The following is an 18,062-nucleotide window of genomic DNA, read 5'->3' as shown; positions in this document are numbered from 1 at the left end:
GCCAACGGATCTTTTCAAAGAAGCACAAAGCAGTCAAAATTTGACATCAACTCCGGTCCACTTACAGAGGGCAGGTACATTCCAGCGTGGATACTGCATAGGTCTATTCATTTACACCTCACAATCACACAGTCCTAAGAGGAAGTTATCAATCCCACTTTAGAGCTGAAATAATTGAGTTTCAGTGTGGTTAAATCAGCTGCCCAAGGCATTCAGTGGTCAGCAAGAATGTGGTAAAACTTCCTTATAAACAGGGCTTCTAAAAAACCCACTGGAACTTAGGCTGAGAATTTGCATTTCTAACAAGTCCCAAGGCAATGAAAGAGGCTAAGCTGCTGGTTAGGGAGTAGGGATCAATTCTGAGACCACAAGAAGAGCAGTAAACCAAAAACCAAACGCATTGCTGTCAAGTCGATTTCTGACTCACAGTGACCCTATAGGACAGAGTAGAACTGCCCCCACAGGATTTCCAAGGAGCAGCTGGTGAATTCTAACTGCTGACATTTTGGTTAGCAGCCAAGCTCTTAACCACTGTGCCCCCAGGGCCCCAGTTGAGCAGTAGTTCTCAAAATTTATTATACATAAGAATCACCTGGGGGTCTTAAACTGTAGATTCTGATTCAGTACATCTGGGGTGGAAATGCAGGAAGTTCCTATAAGGATAGTCAAAACAGGTATTTTTACTCCTATTTATAGGTGAGAAAACTGACAAATTAATAGTAGGTGAGAAAGTGTAGAACTTAGGCCTCCAGACTCCCAGAACAGGGTTTTTCCTTTGTTACTTATTCCCTAACCAACAGCATTAGCATCCTTTGGAAACTTGTTAGAAATGGACATTCTCAGCAGGGGTTCCAACCAAAGGAACTGACTGGAAGCCCTGCTTATAAATCACCTTTCTTTGAATGAACTTCTTGCTACCTGGGCCTGGCAGAGTGACAATTAGGAAGACTTTATGATGCTGTCATGTACCTCTCCCATATAAAAACCCCAAAGTACAGACAATGTGGAGGTGTCAGGGTGGAGGAGAGAGGTTCCATTTGCCTTCTAATTAAGAGGATTTAATTGAGACAAATCCTTACTAAGATGCTGGGAACCTGGACCCACTATCCTGTGTAGCCCATGGCGGTCCTAGAGAAGGGCAGCAGGAACACCCAGGAGCCAGGTGAGAACCCCTTAGAGTGGGCTTGAACCACTTTAGAGGCATGGTCAGTGGGAATAGGTAGAGGGAGGGGTTTCCAAAGTCCTGCCCTCAAGAGGCCAGGAATGGGCCCTTTGCTAAGTGAGCCTGATGAGAAGAAGTCTTGCCCTGCTCCATGACCACTATCCCCCTGCCCAACACACACCCAGGACTGGCTACATAACTTGTGGGGTCCAGTGAAAAATAAAAATCTGGGGTCCTTGTTCAAAAATTATTAAGAATTTCAAGACAGTGACAGCAGAATATTAAAACAAGCGCTGGGCCCATGAAGCTGGCCTTGCCCACACCTAGCATCTTCCTTGACTCTTTTGATGGATTTGCCTCTGATGAGAGCTGTTGTTTGCCAGATCCACACTGCCCTAGGGATAGAACGAGGCCAGAAGAAGAAAAGAGAAATGAGATATGGACAACCCGAACATGGATGGCCCTCAGTAGTAAACATTCAAAATAGTTTTAGTTTTAAACCACTTCTTTAGGTATTAAACCAAAACCAAACCCGTTGCTGTCCAAGTTGACTCCAACTCACAGCGACCCAACAGGACAGAGTAGAACTGCCCTATAGGGTTTCCAAGGAGTAGCTGGTGGATTCGAACCGCCAACCTTTTGGTTAGCAGCCGAGCTCTTAACCATTGAGCCGCCAGGGTTCCTCCTTAGATATTACTACCTACAAAAAATGTTGTTGCCGTTGTGTGTCATTGAGTTGATTCCAACTCCTAGTGACTATATATGACAGTAGACCTGCCCCACAGGGGTTTCCAGACTGAAATCTTTATGGGAGCAGATCACCAGTTGTGGCCTACCTCAATGCAATATTAGCTGGTGGAGAAGGGAAGGCCCTCACGGCCAAACGAGGAGTATCTTTGTCATAGTTAGAAACACCAGTTTCAGCCTGAGAAGAACCTGTTTGAATACCAACTGTACAGTGTCCATGCTGTGTGACCTACAACAATTGCTTAAGCTCTCTGATTCTCAGTTTTGTCATCTGTAAGATGCATTGAATAATAACTGCTTCCTGAAACTTTTAGGAAGAGCCAATGAGACAACACCTGTGTCATACCATTATTACACCCCATAACATCTGGTAGGGTATGTAGGTACAACCATGACCAGAAAGTACCCAATCTTACTCTGCCAGTCACGTGACCCCAAAAGATGTTCCGGTCGAGTTGCCATTCAGTCTACAGGGCCAGCCTCACGGGACCAAGTGTCCTGCCAAGTGTCCCCTTAGTCTCCTAGCATCCCTGCTTCCTTCTTTCTCTGTTCCTCCTTTTGCCAGGGTCCCCGTGCCATCCTGCACTGGTGTATCGCTTGCTAACTCTTCCAACTAGGGCAGGTTACTCAAACTCTCTGAGTCTCAGTTTCTTCATCAACAAAATGGGGAAAATAAGAGTAACACCTACTTCATTGGAGTATTGTAAGAATGAAGCTAAGTAGACACTCTCAAATCTTTGTTGCTGTTGTTAGATGTCATTGAATCGATTTTGACTCATAAAGACGCCATGTCACAGAATAGAACTACCCCATAGGGTTTTCTAGGCTGTAGTCTTTATGGGAGAGATCACCAGGTCTTTTCTCCCATGGAGCCGCTGAGTGAGTTTGAGCACTTCACCATGGTGCCTCAAAGTCTCCTCTAGAATTCTTAGCGACCCATAAATTTTAAATATTTGTTATTATTATTATTAACATTATTTCTACCTGGCAAACACTGTGCTGTCCCTCAAGGAGATCACCATCTTTGGGGAGGACAGGCTTGTTAATAACTGCAGTTTCCAAAACACTGTGATTAGTGGAATGAGAAAAATGTGCGGAGAACTCAGAGGAGAAAGTCAGTAGGAAGCCTTTAACCTCATCAGGTGACGCCAGACGCCAGAATCCCAGAGGTGTAATCTAGGACTTTGCCCGGGCATGCTTTGGGGTGCAGCTCAGGGGAGGGAGGGTGGGAGGAGAGCTGTTGCAAGGATTGGGGCAAAAGCGATCTGGAAGTGATTCAGAGACAAATTAAAGTGAAAGAATAGGAAGTGTATCTGCCAGCCGGTGCTTGCCATGGGCTGTCAGCATTTCTCGGATCACCTTCACCAGGGTATCACCTTCACCAGGGCACCAGCCTGCAGTGAAGAGGCTGGGGCTGGCCCCTGTCAATGACACCCCCACCCCTTGCCCTTCCAGGCATTGCTCATGGGCAACAGCTCCTCCTCCTCTGCCCTTGATGTTCTCTTTGATCAGATTACACCAGGGCAGAGAGGCCAAAGATTAATAGGCACACCCACACTCCGTGTGCTAGCACAACCAGGAAATGGGGAGGAGGGCATTTGGCCCGGCCTCCCTTTCACAAAGGGCCTTAAATCTCAACTGATGACATTCTCCCCAAATATAATTATAGAAATAAACTACCAGGATTAAAAGAAGATGTTTCCAATGTAACTCCGTCAAACTTGTATCCATTACCAGACCACTCTGCCTTCAATAAACCAAACCAAACCAGGTGCCCCATAGAGTTGACTCCAACTCACAGCGACCCCATGTGTGTCAGAGTAGAACTGCACTCTGTGGGGTTTTCAATGGCTGATTTTTCAAAAGAAGATCACCGGTCCTTTCTTCCGAGGCACCTCTGGGTAGACTCAAACCTCCAACCTTTCAGTTAGCAACTGAGTGCGTTAACTCTTTCCACCACACAGGGATGCTGCCTTCAGTGCCCAATAAATTGATACTTTTTATAAATCCTGTACTTATCCTGTGAAGAGCTCAGTTACATTGTACTGCATTTTTTATGTGTGTTAAAAGGTGTTAATTTGTTGCATTAAATGTGAGCTCCAGGAGGGCAGAGATTTTTGTGTGTTTTGTTCTTGGCTGTATCCCTCATTTGTAGAAAAGTGCCTGGCACGTAGTAGGTGCCCAGCTAACATTTGTGGAATGAAGGAATAAACGAACCATGAACACTTTAAGCAGTCCACCATTTTGGTAACGGAAACCCTGGTGGCTAGTGTTAAGTGCTACAGCTGCTAACCAAAGGGTCGGCCATTCAAATCCACCAGGCGCTCCTTGGAAACTACGGGGCAGTTCCACTCTGTCCTATAGGGTCGCTATGAGTCGGAATCAACTCGACTGCAACAGGTATTTTAGTAACACTGTTTTGGCATGTCTTCATTAAAGTCTAACGTATATGTTAGAAGCCTCAGGAAAAGGAAGTGCCTAAGGGTCCTCAGGGCTCTGAAAAAAGCCTGACAAATGGGACTAGTCCAGACATTGCACTTCCCTCAAGTGTCACCTGATCTTAATTACCAGCTAATGGGTTCTCAAACTTAGATAGTTCTACCCCAACCCCAGACAGACAACTGGTGGTGGTTGTCCCAGGGACTAGGTGGCTACTGGCATTTAGAGCCAGGAAGTTAGGGATGCCGACTGTCCTGCGGTACCAGGACAAACCAGAAACCTGCCGCCATCTTGTCAATTCCAACTCATGGAGGTACCATGTGTTTCAGGGTAGAAGTGCACTCCGTCAGGGTGGTTTTCAAATGGCTGTGACTTTTTGGATATAGGTGGCCAGGCCCTTCTTCCGAGGCACCTCTGGGTGGGTTTGAACTGCCAACCTTTGTGTTAGTAGCTTAGTGCTTGATCTTTTGGGCAACCAAGCGGCAGGCACCTCCCCCCCCCGAAAATGCCAACATAACCTTGCTGAAAAACGCTACCTGGGTTGCCAACTTCTGAGGGACCTGACTCTGTCTTCCCAACCCTACACCGGGTCTGACATGGACTAGATACTAATAAAGTTCAATCAAAGAGAATGGAGAGAACAGGGTACAAGGTCAAGGGGGAGGAGTGGCAAGAAGAAGGGGTTGCTGATGGGGAAGGCTTTCCAGAGCTTGAGAGAAACCAGGTCCCTTGTATCTTTCGTTGCTGCCAGCATATTTAAAGGATGATGCCAAATTGGGTGTATTGAAAGCTGTTAAATGGAAGACCCCAAGATGGTTCACAGGCCAGGGGCGGCCCCCCTTCATGCCAAGGGAAACTTCATCAAGTTGGGGTCCCGCTGCCCTCTGGTGGGTGAAGGTGGTCCCACGCAGCCCAGGTTTGCGCCGGGGGCTCCTAGCTTGGTGGAAAACCGCCCACGTGGGAAGCCCTAGACTGCATTTCCGGACTGCACTCCCACCTCCCAGCTCGGGTCCCCGCCGGCCACTCCCGCGCCCACTAGGTGGCGCCTGCGCTCTAATGGGCTCTTTGCAGGCGCAGGCGAAAGCGGCCGCGGAGCCCAGCGACCTCTCCAACCTAGGTCCCAGGATTCCGGGGACTGGAGGGCAGCGCCGGCGGTCAAGGTAGGATTCCTGCGCCCCGGGCGTTTCCTACGAACCTCTGTGGTTGGGGTGGGTAGCATGGCGGCTGTCAAGCCTCTCTGGCGGTTTACAGAGATAACCAGTGAAGTCGGAGCAGCCACACGTGTTGTTGCCTAAGGGGGTCCCGGAGACCCGCAGTCTCCAGACCGGGCCTAGGGGCAGAGCAGAACACCCGGGACGCGCACATCCAAACATTCCCCAGTAGTGGGTGCCTCTGGAAAGCATTCCCGGATCCCCAAACAGCAAGTCCGAAATGGAGAAAGGAGTTACTGTTGCTCAGAGCGACTTGAGTGTTGGAGCTGAGCGCCAGTAAGACCCAAGGCACCACTTCTCAAACTTGGCAGCACGTTAGAATCCCTTGAGGAGCATTAAAAAATGCTGATGTCCCAGCCCCACCCTCAGAAACTCCGCGGTAATTGGTCTGGACTGGGGCCTGGGCATCTGGATATTTAAAACCTCCCCAGGAGAGTCCAACATGTAGCCAAGAGTCTGAGGACCCTTGATCTAAAGGGTTGGTGAAAAGCTGAGGACATTTGTTACAGCCCAGGATGCCACTTCCTCTCTTTCCTTCTTTTCTAAAATATGCCTTTCGGGCAGGAAATACTTCTGCCTTTGAGCTATCAAACCCAAGATCACAAACCAAATCCCCCCAGTAGGGCTGGTTCTAAAAGCGTTGAACGGGAAAGTGAGCAGGGAACGGAAAGGCACAGATACGGAATTTGAGAGAAGATTCAGTCTGAGGGTTCCTCCTCCCTGAAGTCAGAGAAGCTCAGGGGGCTGGCAGGAGCCACCCTCATCATCTTGGTGAATGTAGCTGAGCAGGCAGAGTAAGAGCCCCGATAACTAATAAAAATGACCCCTTATATTTATATAAGAGCAAAGTGGTACCACCCTGGGCTTGGGGGCCCCAAAGCCACCCCTTCCTTATGTGTGACTCTCGACAACTCACATAATCATCCTCAACCTCAGTTTCACCATCTGTGAAATTGGTATGATGGTATAGAACTCCTTGGGTTGTTGTGGAAATTAGTAACACTAAAAGTTTAGGTTTGTTAAGGGCTTATTCCGTGCCAGACACTGTGCTAAATGCTTTCCGTGTATTGCCACATTGGCTCCTTACCATAACCCATGGGGTAGTATAATGATTACCCCTTTTGCTAGATGAGGAAGCTGACGTTCAGAGAGGCCGAAGAATTTGCTCAGGGTTATGTAATTAATGGAGTCCTTGAGTGGCATAAACGGTTAAGTGCTCGACTACTAGCTGTAAGGTTGGTGGTTCGCACCGACCCACTGGTGCCTTGGGAGACAGGCCTGGTAAACTGCTTCAGAAAGGTCACAGCCTTGAAAACCCAATGCAACAGTTCTACTCTGCCCACATGGGGTCACCATGAGTTGGAATCAACTCTGAGACAGCAACTAACAATATAATTAATAACAGCATATAATTAATAAAGGACAAATCCTGGATTTGAACCCAGGCAGTCTGACTCTGGCCAGCGGTTAGAGCCCACCAGCCACTCCACAGGAGAAAGATGTGGCAGTCTGCTTCTGTAAAGATTATAGCCCTGGAAACCCTACGGGGCAGCTCTGCTCTGGCCCAGGGGGTCACTATGAGTTGGAACTGATTTGACGGCAATGGCTATGGTTTTGGATTAGTCTGACTTCAGAGCCCGTGTGGCTGTCTCCCTTGTTGATCAGAGAATGTAGAGAAAGCCCATACCGCAGTGGCAGGCACATGGCGCACGTGCCCTAAAAACTAGCTATCAATGCTGTGAACAGAGCGCTTTCGCTGAATTGACTCATTCGCTCATTCAAAAAATATTTATTATTGTGAGCCTACTATGTGCCAGGCAGTTTGTGTTTGTGTGTATGGTTAAGCATTTTACTTTTTAAAAATAATTTATTTTTTATTGTTGAAAATATACATAGCAGAGCATGCACCAATTCAACAATTTCTACCTGTACAATTCAGTGACTTTGATTACATTCAAGTTGTGCAATCATTCTCACCCTCCTTTTCCAAATTATTCTTCCCCTATTAATATAAACTCACTGCCCCGAAAGTTTCCTGTCTACTTTTTCGAGTGATTTTTGTCCATTTGATTCCATACAGACAGTTCTTTAAAAGAACATGGTGCTCAAGGCAGACTTTCTTTACTAATTAAGCTATTGTTTGGTTAAAAGAAGACTTCGGGGGATATTTTTGGTGTAAGGTTTAAAGATTATCTCAGGGCAGTAGTTTCAGGGGTTCATCCAGTGTCAATGGCTCCAGAAAGTTTGGATTCCATGAGAATTTTAAATTCTGTTTTGCATTTTCTCCCCTTTTGATCAGGATTCTTCTATAGAATGGTAGCCAGGCACCATCCAGTTCTTCTGGTCTCATTATGTGCCAGGCAGTTTTCCAGATGCTTGAGATAAAATGGTGAGTAAGACAGAAGTAAACCAGTGTTCAAGGAGCTCACTATCTAATGAATGAGAAAAACAAGAAGAAAGTTACACATCACTGCGTATGCAATCAAGCACAGAGATATGAGAGAGGGACACAGAAAGGGCCTGCCTTGGCTTGAGGGTTGGAAGGCTGAGAAGCAGCACCGCAGGGGGTGAGGTGAGAAAAAGTGTTTTAGGCAGCAAGAGCAGCATTGCAAAGGCCTGGAGGTAGCACTGCAAAGTCAGGGAACTCAAAGAGAACCAGTGGTCAAAGGGTGCAGTTGTTGTTAGTTGCCACTGAGTTGTTCTGACTCATGGCGACCCCATGTGTGCAGAGTAGAACTGTTTCATAGGGTTTTCAAGGCTGTGACGTTTCAGAAGCAGATCGCCGGGCCTGTCTTCCGAGGCACCTCTAGGTGGGTTTGAACCACCAACCTTTTGGCTGATAGTCGTGCTTTTAACTGTTTGCGCCTCCCACCCAGGAACTCCAAAGAGAGCAGAGGTGCAGTAATATGCTGGAGAGAGAGGCTGGGGCCCGGTGGCGCTGCGTTTTGTGGACAGCTCTCGTTTCATCCAATTAGTGCAAGGATCCTGAAGGGCTGGGCAGAATCGATTTCCCCTTGATAGATGAAGGAATTGATGCCCCAAGAAGTTAATGACATGCCCTCGATTACACTTCTAGTAAGCCACAAAACCCACCCTTGTTTTCCACCCCCATCTTAATCCAATGTTGAGCAGGCATTCGGGAGTTTAGTCAGAGCTCTCAAGACCTGGTCCTGGACTCCAGGTTTGGTTTGATTTGGGGAGGAATCAGTATCTAATTGTTGGTTTCAAGCGTGGGTGAAATTATCTGGGACAATGAGCATAGTGTGGAGAACAAACGATATCATGGTCCTTTCTTGTATGTGTGTGAGTGTTAAACAATATATATAACAAAACATTTGCCACTTTAACAAGTTTTACATGTATAATTCAGTGACATTGGTTATGTTCATCATGTCATGCAGACATTGCCACTATCTTTTTCCAGATTATTCTACTATCTCATGGTCCTTTTAAAAATAAAAACATTCCTGGCATAGAGACATGACTGCCTCAGCAAGTGAGGCCTGGGAACCCACAAGGGACTGAAGGAACAGTGAGAGTGATCACAAGATGCAGAAAAAGGATCTCTGAAGGCTCAGCACAAACTGCCTGTGCATACTGGGTGCAGTGCTGTGCCTCCCCATACATAGAGTAACAGGCCTCAATCTGCCTCTTGTCCCATCAGGATAATGATCTTGGACTCAGACTCATAGCAACCCTCTAGGACAGAGTGAAACCGCCCCATAGGGTTTCCAAGGCTGTAAATCTTTATGGAAGCAGACTGCCGCATCTTTCTCCTGCAGAGCGGCTGGTAGCTTCAAAACGCTGAGCACTTTCACCACTGCGCCACCAGGGCTCCTGACAGTAAATACTTCGAGCTTTGTAGATCAAAGGGTTTCTGTCACAGCTACTCAACTCTGCCTTTGGAGCACAAAAGCAGCCACAGATGATATGTAAATGCATGCGTGCAGCTTTGTTCCACTTAAACTTTTTTAATGGACCCTGAGATTTGAATTTTTATGTTTTTTTCCATGAAAGGTTCTTGTTTTGGTATTTTTCAACCATTTAAAAATCTAAAAACCATTCTCGGTTCACAGGCTGTCCAGAAACAGGCAGGGGGACCCGATGTGGCTGTGGGCTGTAGTCTGCCTACCTTTGATCTAGAACCATGGGGCCTAAGAGTCAGAAAGACAATTAATGTCCATCTAGTTGAATCCTTAATGGACCCACGAATCTCCATAGAACATTCTCAACCTTTTTTTAATTTATTTTTTATTGTACTTTAGGTGAAGGTTTATGGAGCAAATTAGTTTCCCATTCAATAAGTTATACACAGATTGTTCAGTGACATTGGTTGCAATCCCCACAATGTGTCAGCGCTCTCCTCATTACCACCCTGAGTTCCCCGTTTCCATTTGTCCAATTTTCCTGCCTTTTCGTCTTTGCTTTTGGGCTGATGTTGCTCTTTTGGTCTCATATAGATGATTATTCTAAAGAATACTTTCTTCACGGGTGTCATTGTTTATTTTATAGGCCTGTCTATTATTTGGCTGAAAGGTGATCCCTGGGAGTGGCTTCAGTTCCAAGTTAGAGACGTGTCTAAGGGCCGTAGTCTCAGGGGTTCCTCCAGTCTCTCTCAGACCAGTAAGTCTGGTCTTTTTTATGAATTTGAATTTTGTTCTACATTTTTTTTTCCCACTCTAATTGTGATCCCAGTCAGAGCAGTCAGTGGTAATAGCCGGGCACCATCTATTTCTTCTGGTCTCCAATTAATGGAGGCTGTGGTTCCTGTGATCCATTAGTCCTTCAGGCTAATTGCTTCTTTGAGTCTTTGGTTTTCTTCACTCTCCTTTGCTCTCGACAGAAAGAGACAAAGAGTTGTGTCTTGGATGGCTGCTTGCAAGCTTTTAAGACCCCATTTGCTTACTCACCTAAGTAGAATGTAGAACATTGTCTTTATGAACTGTGTTATGCCAGTTGACCTAGATGTCCCAGAGATCAGCCATTTCTTGAATGCCCCAATAAAATGGAGCTTACTGTCTCACTGGTGAAACATAGTTTGGGTTTCCCCAAAAGCACATCATGAGACAAAGATTTGGGTACCAGGAGTGTATTTGGGAGGTGATTCCAGGAAGCCCTGCGAGAAAGTGAAGCGAGCCAGGGAAGGGAGGAAAGGCAGTAAAGGGTGTGTTGATGAGTGACTTATCACTGGGGGCAACTGAGGCTCAGTCCTGGTGGAGACCCTTGGAGAGACTATGGATCATATCTCAGAAGTGTCCACCCAAGGGCGGGGAGCTGGGGGTTTTATCCCCAACTCCCACCCCTCATTGTTTGAGGGTGGCTTCCATGCCCTTCATGCCCTGGCACTTCTGTCCTCTTCCCTCACTGTGGGCCTTGCACGCTCTGTGGGCAGACAATGACTTCAGGCAGAAAGAAGTGAGAAGCAGCCAGTGCATCTGGAAACTATCTTCAGGTTACCTCTAGGGTGGGCTGAGGAGTGTGGGTGGGGCCCCAACAGCATCTGCTGCTGAGTGTTTCTGACTTTGTTTTCTGAAGTGCGCTACTCATACCACTGGGAACTTGTGAGATGATTTGGTGTGGCAGAGAGACATAGTGCTAAAGAACATTTAGTCTCATCATAGGAAAGCTACTCCATTTTTAAACTGTCTCTTTGATCCTGCCCTGCCTACCCCTTGGCACCCAGCATGCTGCTCTCCGTCCCCAGATCAGGCCCCAGACACACTGGCCTTTCAGTTCCCTGAACTTAGCAGACTCTTTTCCATCTGACTAGTTGACAGAAGAAGTCTCAGTGAGGTACTAGAATGTTTTTGTTACATCTGCTTGCCTCCCTTTTTATCGAAAAGAGAGCAGGCCTCAAATTCAAGGCATTTATTAGGAGCCCCTGGGTAGTGCAGTTGGTTAAGTGCTTGACTAATAACCAAAACATTGGCGGTTCGAACCCACCCAGAGGCACCTTGGAAGAAAGCCCTGGCGATCTGCTTCTGAAAGTAACAGCCTTGAAAACCCATAGAACACAGCTCTACTCTGAGACACATGGGGTCTCCGTGAGTTGGAATCAACTCAGTGGCAACTGGTTATCAGGTAGCAGTCGCTAAGTAAATGTTTAGAACATTGTTTTGTTTTATTTTTATTTTTACAGTTTCTTCCTATACATGACCAGTGTAACTGGCTTTGCAGTTACGGTAGTAATATAAAGCTTCCTTTCAAATCAATGTATATAAATGATGTGTCTATTTAAAGAGAAATATTAGATAATAGTATAGATGGTTGGAAACTAGAATAAAAAGAATAATAATAACCACCACTTATTGAGCACTTACTGTGTGCTGGGTGCTCTTCAAGCACTGTACATGTATAACTCAATCCTCACCCAACCATCTGGGTTAAGTACTATTTGATGTAGGTACTATTATTAGGAGCCTTGGTGATTAAGCATTTAGCTACGAACTGATAGGTTGGCGATTTGAACCCACCCAGCAGCTCTATGGGAGAAAGACCTGGCGATCTGCTGCCATAAAGATTACAGCCTAGAAAACCCTGTGGGGTAGTTCTGCTCTGTCACATGGAGTTGCTATGAGTCAAAATTGACTCGACGGCATACAACAACAACTATTATTAGCCCCATTTTACAGCTGAGGAAACAGGCTTAGGGAAGTTAAGTAACTGCCCAAAGTTATCTAAGCTAATAATTAACAGAGCTGAAATATGAACCTAGGTAGGTGGTCCTGCTCAGAGTCTGTGCCGCTTAATCACAGTATTACACTGCTTCTCACAAATTTGACAAAAGAAAAAGAAAACGTGAAGGAGACATTTGGATAGCGGAAGTTAGAGGAAAGCTGTCTTAAAGAGTTCCTCTTTTTTGTTTAGACGATGTCTGTCTCCCTGTGTCTTCCACCCCTTGGTTGTTGTTGTTTCCTCTGGAGCCCCAGAGAACAAATCTGTCCCCTTTTCATCACTGCATCCCTTCAGATATTTGATGACAGGGAACCTGTTGGCCCTCCTGGATCTTCTCTAGAGTAAACATTGCCAGTTCCTTCTGCTTATTTTTTGCCGTGTGCTCTTGACATCTTCTCCCAAGCACAGAACCTCTCTCTTCCTTACTCGTTTTTCATTCAGTACAACTTGTAAAGTTATTTTTGTTGCTGTCACACTTCTTTTGCAGGCTTCCCACAGCTTGCTCTGGGCTCAGGGTAGATGAGGTAGATGTGGTTGGGATGACTGACATAGCAAAGGGCGGCTTGATCGTGATGTCAAACAGGGAGGCAGTCCTTTGCCATGAGACCAGAACTGGATGGTGCCTGGCTACCATTATTGAACATTTTGATCAAAGATTCTGTAGAAGAATCCTGATCAAAAAGGGAGAAAATGTGGAACAGAATTTCAAATTGTCATGGACTCTAGACTTTCTGGAGCCCTAGAGGCTGGATGAACTCCTGAAACTATTGCCCAGGGATAAACTTTAAACCTTAAACCAAAAATATCCCCTGAAGTCTTCTTTTAACCAAACAGTAGTTTAACTTAATTAGTAGAGAATGTCTGCCTTGAGCACTGTGCTCTTTTAAACAACTATCTATATGGGATCAAATGGACAATAGCAACTCAAAAGAGTAGATAGGAAGCTTGAGGGCAGTGAGTTTATGTTAATGGGGGAGGAACAATTTGAAAAGGAAGGTAAGAATGGTTGTAAATCTCGAAGAATGTATCAGAGTCACTGAATTGTACGTGTAGAAATTGTTGAATGGACGTATGTTTTGCTGTGTGTATTTTCAACAACAATTAAAAAAAAAAAAAGAGGGAGGCAAGCTGGTTACTCCGGGAGAGCTGCTTAGGGCCAGCGTCGCAAGGACTAAACCCACTGCTGACAATTCGAACTCATAGTGACCCTACAGTCCAGAGTAGACCTGTCCCATAGGGTTTCCAAGGCTGTAATCTTCACGGAAGCAGATTGCCACATCTTTCTCCAGCAGAGTGGCTGGCAAGTTCAAACCGCTGACCTTTCAGTTAGCAGCCAAGTGCTTAACCACCGCTCCACCATTGCTCCTCATCACAGGGACTAGAGCCTGGCCATCCTCCTTCTCTGCGGGCCAGAGATGGAGCTTCTGTAGTCACTTGAAGCTGATCAGGCTGCAACGGAGGGACTAACCCAATTCATAGGAGACTGGTGAGAAAACCAGACCACGAATGTATTAAATCACAATGAGACAAGGAACTGAGGAGCGGCTGGAATCCTCTGTCATCTCTCTCATCAGCACATTCTTTCCCCTGAAGGAAAGTCCACATGGAAAGCCAAGATCTAATTGGAAGGTTGGTATTCCTGGAATCAAAGCAAGGTGAATGATTTCAATAGCCAGGAAAGCCTAAGGTATTTCTATCCTCTGAGGGATACAGAAGCCCAGAATGGCAGCACTGCTGTTAGAATTCCCCACTGCTGTGCTCATGGTAGGCATGACTAATCAATTACCGTGCTTGTTCCTTCTACTGCTCCCTGGACCAACCTTAAGGTCCTTGTCAAGAGAGTATTCCAGGAAGCTCTGGTCAGACCCCTGAGCTGCCCGTAAACGCTCAAGGAGGTTTTCAGAGCTCCCACTACTCGAGGCAACATGGGAAACAAGATAGACTCTCAAAGACTTACTCTTTGATACTGCTTTTCAGGGCTTCTCACATACCACCATTTCTCTCTACCTGTTATTCATTTGGAGTCCCTGGGTGGTACAAACAGTTAATGCCCTTTGTTGCTAATGGAAAGATTGGAGGTTTGTGTCTACTCAGAGGCACCTCAGAAGAAGGGCCTGGCAATCTACTTCTGAAAAGTCAGCCATGGAAAACCCTATGGAGCAGAGTTCTACTCTGACACACATGGGATTGCCACGAGTCAGAATCAACTTGACAGCAGCTGATTATTCTTCCTCCAGCTTATGTTAATATAATTTGGCTTTTTTTATTTTCATTGTCAAGCCTTGATTTGATTTCCAGGCTTTGCTCTTCCTGCTTTGTCCAGAGACACATCCTGTCCTGTCCTTAAGGACTTTTGCAGACCAGCAGTCACAGACGTTATGTGTACATTCCACTGATACACTCTCCCCACATCCTTACTGTGTACCCCTGTAACAGCTTCTTGCAAGCAAGATGCAGTTTGCCAGGCTGTTGGGTTTTGTTCTGTTGTAGAATTGGCAGCATCACAATTTAAAGCTGTTGCTGCTGTTATCACCTGGCTGTGACTGGGGCCTGGGGTACAAGGGATGCTGAGAGCCGTGAGGCAAGGGGGGGAAGCCTAGAAGGTACTAAACCCCACAAAGCACTGAGTTTGCAGCTTATGAATATTGGTATGCTTAACTGAAGAGTTAGGAGTCTTACTATTTTGGAGCAAGCAGACCTTTTGCCAGTCTTAAAATTTTTTACACTATGTACATGGCCTCTCTTTGCACTCATATAGAGGCAGTGATTTACCTGAAAGAAAAATAAATACATATTGAGAATCTGTGGCCGCTGGGGCCACTGAGGGAGGCATCCTTGAGCTCCTTAAGAAGAAAGGGGGTCCCTGCTCTCAGGGGCAGCTAGTCTGACAGGAGAGACCCTGTTCTTACCCCACCCAGGAAGGCTGCCGGTCTAACGAGAGAGGCCAGTCCCTAACCTCACAGAGTCTGATGGAGGAGAAGCACGTAATTTCCTAGGCAGGAACAACTTCGCTAGCTACAGAGATCTCTGTGTCCGCTGCTTCTCCTCCTCAGTCAGTTAGCAGGCACCGAATGGGGCCCTCTTCACTCACAGCTCATTACACTGCGCAAATGCTGCTCAGAAGGCCAGGATTGCTGAGGGTGTGGCCCAGGAATTTTATTTTTGTTTTTTTTTTCATAGACTTTTAGGTTTACAGAAAATTGAGCAGATAGTACAGAAAGTTCCTGTATACCCCGTGCCCCGTTTCCCCTGTTATTAACATCTTATATTCACTGTGGTATGTTTGTTACAATTCACAAACCAATACTGACGTGTTGTTATTAACTAACCGCCACCACCACCACCAGTTACCATTGAGTCCTCATGTGGGTCAGAGTAGAACTGGGCTCCGTAGGGTTTTCAATGGATGATTTTTTCAGAAGTAGATTGCCAGGCCTTTCTTCCAAGGCACCTCTGAGTGAACTCGAACCTCCATCCTTTCGGTTAGCAGGCAAGTGTGTTAACCATTTGTACCACCCAGGGCTCCACATGAATGTTTGGAGCAACTCTATTCATCATCCAAAACTGGGAACAATCTATAGTTTATTTAGATTTTTTTAGTTTTTATCTAACATCCCTTTTCTGTTCCAGGATCCCCTCCAGGATCCCACATTATACTTAGTGGCCTTGTCTCCTTAGGCTCCTCTTGGCTGTGACAATTGTCTCAGACTTTCCTTGTTTTTGAGGACTTTGACAGTTCTGAGGAGTACTGGTCAAGTATTTCTGTGGGATGCCTCTCTGTTGGAATATGTGTGTTATTTTTCTCATGTTAGACTGGGGTTTTGTCTCATTTGGGGGAGAAAGACCATACAGGTAAAGTGCCACCTTTGTCACGTTACCTCAAGGTTACGTTCTATCGACATAATTTATGACTGTTGATGTTGACCTTGATCACCCAGCTAAAGTAGGACTTGTCAGATTTCTCCACTGTAAAGTTACTCTTTTTCTCCCTCGTTCCAGACTCTACCTTATGGAAATAAACCACTATGCCCAGCCCACACTTAAGTGGAGAGTTATATTCCTCCTTCTTCAGGGTGGAGTATCTTCATAAATTATTTGAATTCTTCTGCATAGGGGATTTGTCTCCTACTATTTTTTCTTTTGATTTATATCAAAATGGACTCGTGGATATTTGTTTTTAAACTTCGGGTTATAATCCAATACTACTTTATTGGTTTTGTTGCTCATGTTGTTCCAGTGTGCCCATTGGAAGCAGAATTTGGGTTTTTAGCTCCTGAGGTTATTTCTTTTATGTATTCAAGTATGAGATCCATATAAGCCTGGGTTCATATTCCAGCTCCACCACTTACCGGCTATATGTGCCCTTGGGCAAGTTGCTTGATCTCTTGGGCCTCAGTTTTCTTAGCTGAAAAATGGAGCTAATATTGCTACCTCCCTCTTGTTACCGGGTACCTTCAAGTCTGTTTTTGACTCGTAGTGACCCTACGTGACAGAGTAGAACTGCCCCATAGAGTTTTCTAAGCTGTAATCTTTACAGAAGCAGATTGCCAGGTCTTTCTCCCACAGAGCCACTGGCTGGGTTCAAACCAACAATCTTTCAGTTAGCAGCAGAGTGCTTAACCGTTGCACCACTAGGGCTCCTTACCTCCCTCTTAGGGCTGTTGAATAAGGTGCACATAGTAAGTCCTCTGTAAGTAGAAGCTGTCATTATTGTTAGTCTGGCATTCAAATTTCTTCTGAATCTGGCTCCAGAAGGTTATAAATCAAGGCCAAGTGTGCCTTTTGAGACTTACCTTCCAAGATGACAGGCTTGCATAGAGAGTTTCCTGCACTGGGTCGCCCTCTCCCTGGTCACCTCTTCTCCCCTGCTGGTCCAGCATTCTCTTCACTTCTGCCTCTCAGCCACACCATACTTCAGCCAAACCTACCTACAGTGTCCTCCACCAACTCACACAGTCACGCATCCTCATTCCCTCAAGTCCATCTTAAATACCACTTCCCCTGGATGCCGCGCAGGAGCCAAGCAAGAAGTTCCCTCTCCTCCGCTGGACTGCCAGAGTGTCAGGCCCACATTACCCTAATGTTTCTCCTCACTGTTGATCCTGTGCTAAAGGTGCTGCTCACTCTCTCCTCCCCCAAACAATCTGCATCTTTGTGCATCTCTTATTCTGCCTGCACGCACTGGGCTCCCCATACAAGTCTGTGGTCTAGTTTGTACCTGTGGTAAATTTTGACAAGATAAAGGAAGTAAGGGAAAGGCCGCATCCTGGGGACTGACTGGGCCTAACTGGGCAACCTGCCAGGGAAGCACTTCTCAGAGGTCAAGAGGCTGACCCTGGGTCACTTCCACTTTTTGAGGCTCCAAATGTGTTAAAAAATGAAGAAATGCAAAGCAGGGTACCGAAATAGTGGTTGATTTAAACTCTTTGATCTTGGCAGTGTGTCTCAAGGGCAGTGTATATAGACACTAGGGTTATCTAGTGTCAAAAGCCTAATGTTGAGCCCCTTCATGATTATAACGTTCCCCCTGCCCACCCACCCCCACTGTGATGGGGGCATAGGCCCTGGGTGTGTCCTATTCTTAGAGTATGAGTAGGAGTATGAGGGGCCCAGCAAAGGCCTATAGTCACCAAAGGCCTAACTAAAGCATCTCCTCAGAACATGATGCTGAAAGCCTTCAGACCCCCTAGAAAACCCAGAGCCCGAGGGTTGTGGAGACTTTCCAGCTGAAGCAAAAACAGTCACCAGAGACGCAGAGGAAAGAGAATAGCCAGCTTTCCCACCGCTACAGTCCTGCTAACTGGGGATTTTGTTGGCTGTGTTTCTAG

The 18,062-nt window shown here is 46.1% G+C and overlaps 1 protein-coding gene across 2 annotated transcripts in view; it reads left to right on the top strand.

Annotated features, from left to right (window-relative positions):
* Positions 1 to 5,416: 5,416 nt before the first annotated feature.
* The window catches only part of CHD9 (chromodomain helicase DNA binding protein 9), a 229,204-nt gene continuing 216,558 nt past the window's right edge, over positions 5,417 to 18,062 (top strand). The window contains exon 1 of one of the 2 annotated variants that reach the window (XM_023726910.1): positions 5,417 to 5,508. The gene's annotated coding sequence lies outside the window, so the exon portion shown is untranslated. The remainder of the gene's footprint in view (positions 5,509 to 18,062) is intronic. The other variant, XM_023726907.1, reaches the window with a different exon arrangement.

Source organism: Trichechus manatus, unplaced genomic scaffold, assembly GCF_000243295.1.
Source record: "Trichechus manatus latirostris isolate Lorelei unplaced genomic scaffold, TriManLat1.0 scaffold00014, whole genome shotgun sequence".
NCBI classification, from domain to species: Eukaryota; Metazoa; Chordata; class Mammalia; order Sirenia; family Trichechidae; genus Trichechus; species Trichechus manatus.
Note: the sequence above shows the minus strand (reverse complement) of the source record. Positions and strands in the feature narration are given on the sequence as shown.